Here is a 14,010-nt window from a genome sequence, read left to right as displayed (position 1 = left end):
CTCACATACAGTCAGACCATACCTTCAAGAAGTTGACAGTCTACTTGGGAAACCAAAATACAAAGATTTTAACACAAAATGCTAAGTATTACAACAGAGGTATGCATAAGAAAGAGAGCTACCTGGGAAAGAAGATAGTGATCTATGACTGCTAGGGTGGGGAAGCAAAAGATAAGGAGATAGGGGAGAGTCTCCAAAAACAGTTAATTCCTAAACTGTACCCCAAAAGTTTAAACTGTAAAAGCTCAGAACAGTTTGGTGGGCATTAAACTGAAAGCTGTGGCAGAAATTCAGACAAAAGGGTGGTGTCCTGAATTTAGGCAGTGCTGAAGTGATGGTGTCAGGGGCTTTTCTGGATCTCCACTGTTACCTACAGAGACACAGTTTTAAGGAAAATGCAATGCAACTTTTCTTCAAGTGGAAGCAACAAATGCCTGTTTATGATTGGTAGAGTCTGTAAATTTCTTAAATTTTGTGATTTCTTCTAGACAATAACCTAAAAAAATAATTAACATGAATATATTATAGATCACATGGCTGATCATCACCTTATTAACAAAAACACAATGCCATGACTTTTCTGAGCTCCAAACTGTTAAATTGGTATTCAGACTTTATCACAGCTAATAGAAACAGAAAAGATTAACAGTAAATAACTGGTTATACCACATGAAGGTCAAATGATATTGCAAAGTATTAACTACAAGGATATTTTGGAAGGCAGCTATGCTCACCATTGTACCACCAACACCGTATTGCAGGGATATTTTGAAGTCAGAATAGAGAAAAGTGGTGGGAAAACCAAGTTATCACAAAGCACATGGTATTATAAGTATGCTAAAATCAATCAAACAAACAAACAAAAAATCCAATGCAACAGAAAGCTACAAGTTCTTCTTGCAATTGGCATTTGCATTTCAGCAAAAACTTTCTCCTTCATATTAATTTTGTAAGTTTTGCTTGTATTTGACTTATTTGTTTAGTTTGTTAAATCACAACAGCTATAAACTTAAGGAATTTGTATATACATCTAGTGAAGAAACTTTATGCAAAAATAAATCAATATGGGAAGTGGGGGAGAAAATTACTTTTCCTTTAGAAGGAAAATCTATATTCATTGCTCAAGTTTGAGATACATCAGCTTTAGAATTCAAACATAAGAGGATTCAGTTTCTTCATCTACAAAATGGCACAGTAATACTTAGATCACAGATGACTGATATGATGCCTAACATTCAATAAATGGTAGCTGTTGATAATGTCATCACCATTAATATATTTATTGTTATTTATAAATAACTTAGAAATTGCTTTCCTACATGTCATCAAACAGCTCATCCTACTTTACAAATTGTGCCATGGATTGCTACATTCTTCTATTTTGATTTACCTTGTGTAAGAACCAAAACAGTCAACAGTTCTTTCCTCTCTCTCTTAGAGTGACAGATTTCATATCTCTGAAAAGATTATACTCTAAACATACAATATATTTTCACTTCTTCTATCCTCTAGATTCTTCTATCAATCTGTTTTACTATTTTTTAATTCCCAACCAATCTGAAGGAATCCAATTCATATCTAGTTCATCTAGCTATATGACTGACTAATCTTGGGCAAATAACTTAGAATCACTTTGGGTCTCAGTTTCCTTAGCCGTGAAACTAGTGCATACAATAGATAGTCTCCAAAATCTCATCTATCTCTCATTATATGATTCAGCATTCCTTCTTAATCATAAATTTCCAACACTATCCTTGCTCAATCTGACTCTTCTCATAACTTATTTCAGTGAATGTGAAATGTCTCCTCCTCAAAGAAGTATTGCCTCTCAATCTCAGAGCCATTCTCTTCAGATATACATGGGGAACATCCCTGGCTAATTTCTCCAAATCTTCTTGACTATATACAGATATATAGGAGGTGCTCTATTCATTTACTATAAAAAGTAATCTTAGCTTTCATATGATATAAACATGCTTTAAATATTCTTGTCAACTATCTGTATCATTATGACACAATACAGCTTCATGGGTGTTACGACAATTTGGATGTGATTGGTATTCCTTCATTTGTTGAAAGCTTAGTCTGGTGGCATTGACATGATAGAACCTTTAAGAGTGGGGGCCTAATAAGTGGAAGACAATTAAGTCCCGAGTTGCTACTCTCAGGAGAGATTAGGTGGTTCTTGTGGGATCCTAGTTAGTCCCTATAAAAGTAAGTTATAAAAGACAGAGAGCCTGATTCCTAAGTTTTTCTGACCTCTTGTTTCAATACATGGTCCCTTCTTGCCCACATCATCATGCTATTTACCACAATACGATGCAGGCAAGAGGGCACTCAACAGAAGCCAAATGGATGGAGCTGCCTGATCTCAGGTTTTCACCCTCTAAAACTGTGAGTTAAATACTCTTCTTTTCTTTATAAAATACTCCACCTCAGGTGTTTTGTTATAGCAATAGAAAACAGACAAGCATAATGGACAGTTGTGTTTATTTTTATATTTTTATCAAGCAAAACTCATGACCATTCACAAATTAGGCACTTGATAAAAGGTTAATAATTAAGCAATTTTCCTATATTTTCAGAATCATGTACCCCAGTTTACTACAACTTAACTTTTAGTTAACTCCTTAAACTAGGAGTCAAGAGCTCTGAATTCTGATTTTGTTCACTGTTAATGAACCATAAAACCTTGAATAACTTACTAAATCTCAATACATCTCAACTAATTCCTCAAAATGAACCTACATTAAAGAGCTACTCCATTAAAAAAAAGGAATTTAAAAGTGTTATAAAAATATTCAGTGACATTCTTCTGATTGCTGTAAGATCTGAAGAAGAAAGATTAAAATAACTTGGTTTTCTTTGTATTTAACCCTAATACAGTATCACAAATAAACATCCATGCCCTCTGAATTCCTCTGTAGAATTATCTTAATAGCACCATTCAAACATAATAACTTTTTGATAAGGGCAATAATCATCTTTCACGTTGCATCAAATGCTCACAAGACATGTAAACATTTCATTGGGTCTACCAACCACATTGGAGAAGATATTTTGTTAAAAGATTTTTATACTAAATATATGTTGTTAACTAACAACTATATCTTTAATCACAGTGTAATCAACCTTTGGAACACTACCCTGATCCACACATAAATCACTACCTCTTTTGATGTACTAAAATGTAATATATAACCATTTCAAACAGCACTACAATGACATTTAGAATGTATGAGAAGGAAATAAAACATAAACAACCAACCAACAAAACCTCAAATTACATTTAACCCTTAATCAATTTACACCTAATAACTTCAAATTTAAAATTTTAAAGGAACTTGTTAGTAGTGTACAATCCAGTTTAAGAGATGGTCTCCAAAATTAGATGTTACATTCTATCTGTATAGCTCTTGGCTAGTAAACTTTAATTTTTCTTGTGGCATATGAAACCTGAACCAATCTGAACAAGCTTAGACTTTTTCCCTTTATAGCATCACTAATGATGTCACTTCAATTCTGTGACATAGGGTTAGAAAACTTGTGCTCCCTCTATTGACCATAAGGAAATGTCAACCAAAGCAAAAAGAATGTTTAGTTTGCAATACATGTTGATTATTTTGGTGGTTAAGAATCCTATTAAGTATTGGAAGTCAGATCTGGCAGGATGTAGAAAGTGGTTTTGTTATAGGGATGGCAGTGTTGGTTCAGCATTGGAAGATCCACCCCCAAAAGTCATCATTTTAACAGAGGAAAGGAAAAAGCCATATGATCCTGTCATTAGTTGGAGAAAAAGTATTGGACTAAATTCTACAGCTATTCGTGGTAAAAGCTAGAAGTAGAACTAGAAGTAGAACAGGAGACTAGAAGTAGAACAGAAACTTCTCAACAGATTAAAGACATGTACTCCATACTTCCAGCGAGAATGCCTTATATAAATGGAGAAGATACAATGCTTTCTCCTTAAGGTGGGGAACAAGGGCAGATATGCTTACTCTTTATCTGTCCATTAAACTTTGAAACCTAGTCCCCACCAAAATAGTCTGGCAATAAAATGACACAATTAGGATAGGATTGGCATGGCAGAAGCAAAATCTTTATATGTAGATGAAATGATCATCTACAGAGAAAATACTAAGAAATCTCTAGGAGCCCCTAGAACTTGTACTTGAATTTAGCAGGATTAGAAAACACAAGGTATATATAAAAATTCAGGGCTGTGTATACTTGCTATAAATGAAGAATTGGATATTGAAATTTAAAAGTTATGTAGGAGTACAAAGGACCTAGAAAAGTTTAAAAAAAAAAACAGTGTTGGAAGACGTTTAGTACCTAATTTTAAGACTTCTTCTAAAGCTACAGTAATCAAAGCAGTGTTGGTGTAAGGAAAGACATATAGATCATCTGAATAAAACAGAGAATCTAGAAATAGAACCACACATATATGGTCCACTGAGTTTTGAAAGATTATTTAACATTAGCATTTTATAGAATATAAACTCAATTCAAGAGCCGAGGAAGAGATAGTGTTTTCAGCAAATGGCACTAGAACACCTGGTATCCGTATATAAAAAATTAACCTCAACCCTTTTTTTCCATACATGAAAATAACTTGAAGGCATCTATGAACCTAAATAAGAAAGCCTAAAAGTATAAAACTTTAAGAAGAAATTATAAGGGAAAATATTTATGAATTCAGGGTAGGCAAGAACTACCTAGGATACAAAAAACATGATGTATAAAAGAAAAAAATTGATAAATGAGATTCCATCAAAATTTAGAACTTTAAATGACATCATTAAAATGAAAAGTAGTCCTTAAACACACCATATTTACAATGCATATAACCTATGACCAAAATATATAAAGAATTCTTAGAGCTCATTAATAAGACAACCCAAATAAAATGTAGACATAAGAAGATGATAAATAGCCAGTATAGCACAAGGAATGGTGTGGAACTCTAGAATCAGAAAAGTACTAATCAGTACAATAATAAGATCAAATTATACATTCATTAGGGAGATGAAGTTAAAAGTTTGTTTTGTTAAACAAATTTCTATCTATGTTCATACTTTTTTCTTTTATTATCTTTATCCAGTTTTAGGATTAGCACAATGTTGAGTTCCTAAAATGAGGGGAGAAGTGTTCCTTCTTTTTTCTGCTTTAATTGTTTGATATAATTTATCAGTTAAAATGTTTATGAGCCTGCTGTTGTCATATAGGTAGGTTTTCAAGCTAGGAATATACTTTCTTTCATAGCTGCTATTCAAATTTTATATTTCCTCCAGAGTTAGTTTCATTAATTTGTCTTCCAAGGTACTTCTTAGAAGTTGTCAAATTTATTTCAAAAAAGATTTTTGTAATATGCTTTCTATATCCTTTTAAATTCTGTAAAATCTGTGGTAATGTCTCCTAGATCTTGATATTGTAATTTTAAAAATGTATAACTGATGTTGTGTAACAGGAAGAAAAGGTCTAAAAGAGCAGGGGAATTGGGAGGGGAAGGGGAAGGAAAAAAAGAGAAAGGAAAAAATATGAGAAGAGGAAAAAAAATGGAAACAAGGTCTTTGCAAATAGGGAAGAGTGGAGGGGGTGAAGGGAGGGCAAGGGAAGGGGAAAAAAAATATAAACCAAGAGATTCATGTAATGGTACAAGATCCCAATGATGAATGTAACTGTATTGTATATGAAAATGTACCAATAAACTTAATGGGGGAAAAAAAAGAATCCTATTAAGAATTCTGCATTCATTTTCTAAGGTATATGTGTACATGCAGACAAATAATATTGTTTAAATATATTTCTCACAAACATCTTTCTTTTTTTTCGGGTACCAGGGATCGAACTTGGGTCCTTGTGCTTGTGCAGCAGGGGGTGAAACCACTGAGCTAAATCCCAGGGTAAATATATTTCTCAACTTGTAATCTTTCTAAATTTTTTAAATCAGCTGATACATACTAACAAAGATTGCCTGGGATATGACAAATATGTACAAATCTTACAAAATAATTATGTAGAGTATCATCTTAATTCTTACTTCTCTTGACTATTAAGAGGAAAATATATAACTGTATATCTGGATTTGGGTCAGAGTTCGGAGTAAACATTTAAAACTAATTATTCCAGATTTTAGGCTGATCATAATTACACCAGTGTTGAACTGCTCAACTATGCACTCTTGTCTCCAGGGTATAGATTGTATGTAATTCTCATGCTTGATTGAGAACTTCAATGTTAGAACCTAATAAACATGTACAAGAAAAACCTGTTTAGAATTATACCTGGAGGAATAATTCTATATCTTACAACTACTGAGCACATCAATGTAAAACCAACTAAGACTTGAAAAAATATTAACTGCTATTCTTTTTTTTTTTTGGTACTGGGGATTGAACTCAGGACCTTGTGCTTGCGAGTAGATGTGGCGCCACTGAGCTAAATCCCCAGCCCTTAACTGCTATTCTTAATGTTCACAGAGCCTTTAATATTTGAGCTACTGATTCTCTTTGATTTATTTAGTGATACATTCACAGTAAAAGAAAACAATCAGAAGCTAGGTGTGTAACTCAGTGGTAGAGTGTATGTTTAGCATGTACAAGGCCCTGGGTTAGGTTTCCAGCACCATAAAAAACAAAGAAAGAAAAGAATAGAAGCATTCAACTTCAGCTAGCTTAACACAAATAATGCCAAATAAATTTACAATTTTTAAAATTAACTATAAAATAGATTAGCTTTGGAAGTTTTTTACTTCTCCTCTTTTTCCTCTGTCACACTTAAACTTCCTGAATTATAAATATTATTTTCTGTAAGATCAAGAAATGCCCACCAATATTAGTATCAGCTTAAGTAAAACATGATTTAAAGGTAAATTCACCTCAACTGTACTCATAGACTGTGCTCCAATAGCAATAATTAATTATTGGAATGATGACAGATTTGGACTCTATGCTTGCTTCTAACAGAGGCAAGAATTGACTACAGTCACAGAGAGGATATGTTTTCTTAATTTAAATATGATTTGTTAGTTTGGTCACTTTAGAAATAAATTTTACGTAGGGAGGGGGGTAATGGGATAAAATAAGATAAAATTTATTTTTAAAAAAGAAATAAATTTTAGAAATAAATTACATTAACTGCTGCCCCAAAATTATCAAACAATAATTAGTGGAAACCACAATATTTCAACATTACTGATGGGAGACAGCATACCATTCTTTAGAGATTAAGATTTCAAATTCTTCAAAGGAATCCAGTTACACACCTACTGTTTAGGGACAACAATTGGTTCTTCAAAACAATGGATACAAAAGGTAGTGAACTTCCAATCATTTCTTCTTAATGATGCCACAAAGAATTAACCAGAGCTACCCAAGCTGCTTCTCTCTAAAGAACCACTAGGGACAAATGAGGCTTCCACAGATTTTAAGGAATGCAGGCTGGAACCAGAGAGCTCTGTCATGTGCACATATTCTGTCTTTCATTCCCATCTTCCCTTCCCTCTTCTGATGCCTCTGATAAAGTTAACATAAAATCCTAACGTCTTTCTAGTTTTGAATTCATGGTTATGCTGATCAGCAAACACCTTGAGGGAAGCCTACTTGCTGTACACACAACTCTACAACTTAGAAAAACTCTTGCTCTTCTGTGTCTGTTCACACTGAACTCTTAGATTTAACCTCTTGCATTTCAAATTTTGTTAGATACATGTGTAGATCAGCCTACCCTTTGACTGCAGTAAGCCACTACTAAAGGCTGTTTGTTTAATAATGAAACATATGCTTTTTATACCCATTCTTTTTCTTAAAAAAATTCCAGAGAGGAGAACTGCCACTCTTTGTCTAACTTTATTTACCAGGTACTATATATTTCAGAAGACAGAGGAATAGACTGACTTTCATATAGAAAGGCATTGGCCCATATCCAAATATTATCATAGTTAAGATGAGAAGGTACTTTTCAAAGCTATACTTCAGATTCTGATCAAATTTCTAACATCTACAACCAAATGGAAAAGCTTTTTAGACTGAGGTTCTTGTACTTTTCCCAGTGTTTAATGGGTTTAAAAGTAGCTTTTAATATAAATCTGATTACACATTGGCCATCATACTATTCATTCAGCTTTAAAACTAAAGGAATTTTTACTTTCTGGCAGGTCATGGAAGGAAACACCCAGAAACTCTTCAACTACAAAATCGAATGAACTATCTCAGAAGATTCCTGTCCAAGCACAGGGTAGATGACCACATGGTAGAAATCCAAACATCAAATGGTTGGTTTAGACAAGTGATTCTGAAAGCTGACTATATATTCATAAGAACCAGGAGGACATGCTTTTAAAATCTGGGGCTTTTAATGTCACAGTCCAGAAGTTATTAATTCTCGGGCTATTTTTCTTTCGACTGATAACTACTATAACTTCTACCTGTAATATATGTTCAGCCAAATATTAGAGCCTTAAAGAGTTTATTTCTTCTTTATTTCAGACTGAAACTATTGTTTTTTTGTGGGTTTTTTTGGTACCGGGGATCAAACTCAGGTCCTTGCGCAGCAGGAAACTATTGTTATTAGGCAGTGATGTTATAAAATTAATAAATATGATTTCAGATCTAACAAAGACTGAATTTTCAGACTGAAACACCAGGAATGTCCTAAAAGATAAAACCCTGGAATATAATTTCTAGTTTTTCACAGTTGGTTACAACTTGTATAAAAACAAAACAAAATTAATTTTGGAGGGAATTTTTATACTTTGATGAATCAAATAATAACTGTCTACATCATGCAATTCTTTTTTTTTTTTTTTTTTAGTAGCAGAGATCGAACTCAGGTCCTTGCGCTTGCAAGGCAGGCGGTGGAACTACTGAGCTAAATCCCCGGCCCCATCAGGCAATTCTTACAAAGTATCCATTAATTATAATTCTGCCCAACATTTGTATGGAAAAACAGTGCACCAGAGAAAAAACTGACTATTTCCTTTAATGTTCTATTCTAGAAATTGAAAACATAAATAATGATTTAATATCCCTGAATACCAGGAACAGTTATGACTTAAATCTTTCACTTTTAAGGTACAAGCATGTTTCTAGCTTTACAGTTTGAGTTTTAAAATTATAAAATTATAGGGAAAACATAGCATTAATATTTTCTTTGCACTTTCAATGGTTTTCGAAAAGATTAGTATTAGATGCCTTTTAAAAAAACTACTTTTGTAAATTTGAAAACAAGAAAGGAAAATAATTATTTGAAAAAATAAAAGATTTTATTTGTTTTATCTTAGTGAAATCACTATATTCTTTTTGGTTTGAAAGAGTAAATACCAGACAATCAAGGAACTATTTTAAGTAACAGCCAGCCTACCATCATTCACTTATTTAACACTGCAACAATATGTTTTGGATCCTCCAATCACTCACGGGTTTTCACATCACAAAAACCGCTGTCCAAGTTGGCACTTAAAGTGTTGTGTAAAAGAGATAATTGATTAACCCAGGTGAAATGCTGATGGAGGAAAAGATACCAGAGTGAAAAGGTACAGTCTTTTCTCAGGAACTGTTGATAAGTAATAGGAGTTCAAGCACTGTGGCAATAGGCCCAACACCTTTCACAAGATTAAGTGCCTTTCACTTTATTCAATGACTAAAATATTAAAGTGGTTTAATTTAAAATTCCTGTGCCATCTCACTTAAATGAATGAGAGGCAAACGGGCTTCTGGCTTTCCTTCTATCTACGGGATGCAGAAAGGAGGAGTCCCAGACAGGAAGGACATCATCTCATTATCATAATACAACACCAGATGTTAGGGCAGCTTTGCTTGAACCCACAAAACTTCAGCAAATTAACTAGCTGACTACTCTGCCATACACAGCAGCTTCTCCCTTCAAGGAGATAAGAAATCAAACAGCCCACATCATGGACTATAAGGACTAGTAGAACTGCCTGGCTGTTTTCTGTGCCATTCCCTGGAAGAAAAAGAGAACAAAGAAGGGACCATGATGACAACCTCTCAGCGGCGCAGATTTTTCCTCTTCTAAGAGCAATTTCTAAAAATTTCATTTCTCCACCAATTTTTACTGAATAAAGTAAAGGGGAATTCTGTCCCCTAATTCTATCCTATTAAACACTTTCACCAGATGTAGTAGTGAATGCCTGTATCACAGCTACTTAGGAGGCTGAGGCAGGAAGATCACAAGTTTGTGGCCAACCTTGTTTCAAAATAAAGTGTTTTTTTTTTAAAGGCTGGGAGTGTACTCAATGGTATAGCACTTGCCAAAAATGTGCAAGGCCCTGGGTTCTATCCCCAGAAACATAACAAACAAAGAAACAAACAAACAAACAAATTCCACTACACAAAATATATTTGCATCACTGCTTATATACAATATAAATATTCTAATCAGAAGTTTAATGACAGGACAATTTGCCTCATGATATTATAAATGTTCACTAATTTGATTATACTACTGTATTAGTAGTTCCTTGATTATATTAGCTTACAAAATTTTAGAGGGCAGAAATCACCACTAATTCACAATAAAATGACAACCATGAAGAAGAGAAGCTCTGTCAGTTATTCTGATTGCTGCATTCTTACTTTTCCCCTCTCCAGCTCTGCCTAGATTCAACCTCCACCTCTCTCAGTTCTGATCAGTGCCCCAGCGACTGACTGCTGTGGACAACTCCACTGCCCAAGTTTCCTTGCCCTCTGCTCTCAGTGGAGATTTGCCACTAGGAGGTATCAGCACAACATGTGACTACGGGAGGGCAAAATGGTAAAATATTATTACCTACCTCATATACTACTCCCTCTCACCTTGTAATAGTTCAGAGAGTGGCCATATGTCCAGCCCCTTTTCCATGGTCCCAAGCAATAACCAGCTTCCACTAACATAGTTTGTTCCCTTGCTTCTTCAGGTGGAAGGGTGGTTACACCTTCTTACTGTCTTACTGAAGTCCCTGGTTACTTCAGCGTCTCTTGATGCTGTCCACACCTCTGAAACTAATCTTTTCATTAAATTGCTAAGTCTTTTTTATTTCCTGCCATGACCCTGACTAACACACTCTAACATGTTCCCACTGGCCTGAACCACCAGTGTTATATGTGTGACTGTTCCACTGGGTGGCTTGTACCACTGGGTGGTACAGTTATGCGTGGTACAGTCATGCATGTACTACCAATGGTTTAAACTACCCAGCAGTGAGATAAATGAATTATGGTCCTGTCACAAACATGTTAATATAAGTGAGTTACTAAAACTTCAATCCTTGAAAAAAAGAAGATATGCTTTACCCATTTCATGTGAAGCATAAACTCTTTGCTTAATATCATGAGTTAAAATCAAACTAAGATAATCTTCAGAAGGTCATTCAGAGATCTTTGGTTAAAGCCGGGGTGGTGGTGCACGCCTGTAATCTCAGCACTCGGGAGGCTGAGAGAGGAGGATCACCCAGAGTTCGAGGACAGCCTGGGATACATAGTGGGTTCAAAGCCAGCCTGAACTGTATAGTGAGACCCTGTCTCAACCCCCCCCCCCCAAATAGCAGGGAAGAAAGAAAAATATTTTAGGTAATGCTAGAACAATGCATGTATTTTCAAAACTTTCAAGGAAATTATAATACTCCTCAAAGAAAAATTAATCTTCTCTTAGGAAAAGCAGTTAAGTGATCAATAATTTCAAAGAGTACATCAGCATATACTTCTAAAAAAGACCCACAGAAATCTACCCAATTCAGTATACAGCAACAACTAATTTATAAGCTAAACAACCAAAAACCTAGCAAATCATATCAAATACATAAAAATGCACGCACATCAAAAATAAAACAAACAAAAAAAAAAAAGGAGAAAGAACAATAAAACCAGTGCTAATAATTCTGCCTTCTCCTCTTTGTAAGTTCAAGACAAGAGCAAATCTAAAGACTATATTTGGTTACTTCCCATTCTTTATCTTAGTTTCTTTCCCTCCAGTAATTACTGCAACTACGAGATATTATTTTGGCCTATACTTGTTGTATGTAACAATTAGGTAGTCTATACAAACTTAAATATAAAATCATTAGCCACTAATATTGCTGTCAACACATTTCTCTCTATTGTTACTATACAACACTTTTAACACAAATAACAGAATAACTTTTTCTTTAAAGTTTTTTCTTATAATAAGCTTGTCATCCAACCCATGGAACACATACAAAAAGTTGCTAATTAGCATTCAGAAAGAGGATCTTTTTGCTTACACAGGTCTGTCTCCATGCATTTTCCAAAAGAATGTTTCTTTCCAAGTACAAAACACTTAATTTTATTCTCAACATGTCTTAGAGAAATGCAATGTTGATATAAAGGCTCTTTCTAAATCATAACATTTCACTAATTACCCCCACACTAACCTCCCCAAAAGCCCTAAGTGTTTGAGTAAACTTTTGCATTATCTCACTTGATCTTTGCAAGTCTATGTGTGGCAGGCAGGTGTTCCACAGGTAAGGTTAGAGTCAAGAGATAGCACCTTCATAAACATCACTGCAAGTAATACACAGACTTTTTATCTTACAATGGAGCACAGCTAGTGGTTCTCATTAGAAATGTAATATCTGCATGTAACCAAATATCATGGGCTTACATACACACTATTATCTGAAGACACAGAAATGAAAAAAATTCTGCAAGGCATCAACTGAGTACAAAGTATTATATATAAGACAGCAAAAAAAGATAGCATAATTAAATACCTAAAATTAAAGTATTTTTCTCTCAAAAGGGAAGTAAAATAAAATATATGCTTTTAAAAAACTGCTTCCTTTAACTTATACAATAGAAAAAGTACTTGAATGAATGCATTTGGGGAGGTCACAGGAATGAGTTAGAAAGACAAAGAGGAAGAAATATTTTCATATAAATAGTGATAACTAGGCCAGCCTAACTTTGTCATTCATTCATTCAGTCAATACTATTTGCATAAACTACCACCCAAGGTACTCTAAGAAATACTAGGATGAGTAGGAAAAAATTCGCATTCAAGCAGCTTACAGCCTAATGGAAAAATAATATAGACATAAAGATAAAATATTCATTCATTAATTTTTTTCCTGAGGAGTTGCAATAAGGTAGTAAGTTTGGAAATGTGAGAAACACAAAGATGAACATCACATAGCCTAGCCTCCCAGCTAGCAGCTGTGGGTAGACAGGGTAACAAGGTGGGCAGGTTTTGGATGAAAAATATCACAAGTACAAGAGGAGTGGTCCAAATAATATGCTACAGTAATTCCAAAGAGGGAGAAATGATTAATAATGAAGGGTTTGGGGAAGATGACAGAGGGTAGGGATTTGAATAGATAGCTTTTACAAGTTATGCAGATTAGGGTACCGCTGATTGGGGAGGAAAGACAGTCTAAGTGAGGGTCAAATGTATAGAAGGACAAACTCTGGAAAGAAAGGGAAGAAAGTTGGAGGTGTGAGGTGGGGGTGAGCAGTGAGTGTATAGCATTTTTTGGAGGGATCTCATGTATGAAGGAGTACAGTGGGAGGGAACAGGAAGTCAAGTCACAGGGGTCCACAAATGAGCCTAAAGACATTTCGTGATTCATGGGATTGAAACATATGAAAAGGCAGAATACACAATATCTTAAAAGAGTTCTAAAGTCAGTGATAATAAAGGAAGGGAAAATTAGATTTATAATTAGAGAACAGATATTTAGTTAACCTTGAAGGGCAAGCACGATCCTGACAGGCTGTTTCAGATTATGTAAACTGACAAAAGTCAAGCCAAGTCACACCTCTTGCTAGATGCCATTCTGCCTAAATCTTGGAAACCCATTCAATTTTGATATCTTCTTAGATATATTCACTATGAAATGACATTGGCCTGAATAAAACCACACTGCAATAACTAAGCCTGTAACAAACACATATGAAGACACTATCACATTATCACACTGTCCTCCCTCCCCAAACTCTCCCTGACATCTTTTTTGTGAGATATATTTATTGTCTGCTACTCCCTTCCTTCTTT

General features: G+C 34.5%; 1 protein-coding gene across 10 annotated transcripts in view; it reads right to left on the bottom strand.

Annotated features, from left to right (window-relative positions):
* Nubpl (NUBP iron-sulfur cluster assembly factor, mitochondrial) overlaps nt 1-14,010 on the bottom strand; it is a 256,602-nt gene that overhangs the window by 34,149 nt on the left and 208,443 nt on the right. The window lies entirely within an intron of this gene.

The sequence above is a fragment of the Heterocephalus glaber genome, unplaced genomic scaffold (genome assembly GCF_053883595.1).
Source record: "Heterocephalus glaber isolate CG9 unplaced genomic scaffold, H.glaber_assembly_v1.0 deba00001662, whole genome shotgun sequence".
Taxonomy (NCBI): domain Eukaryota; kingdom Metazoa; phylum Chordata; class Mammalia; order Rodentia; family Bathyergidae; genus Heterocephalus; species Heterocephalus glaber.
The sequence above is the reverse complement of the archived record's forward strand: the minus strand, read 5'-3'. Positions and strand labels throughout refer to the sequence as shown.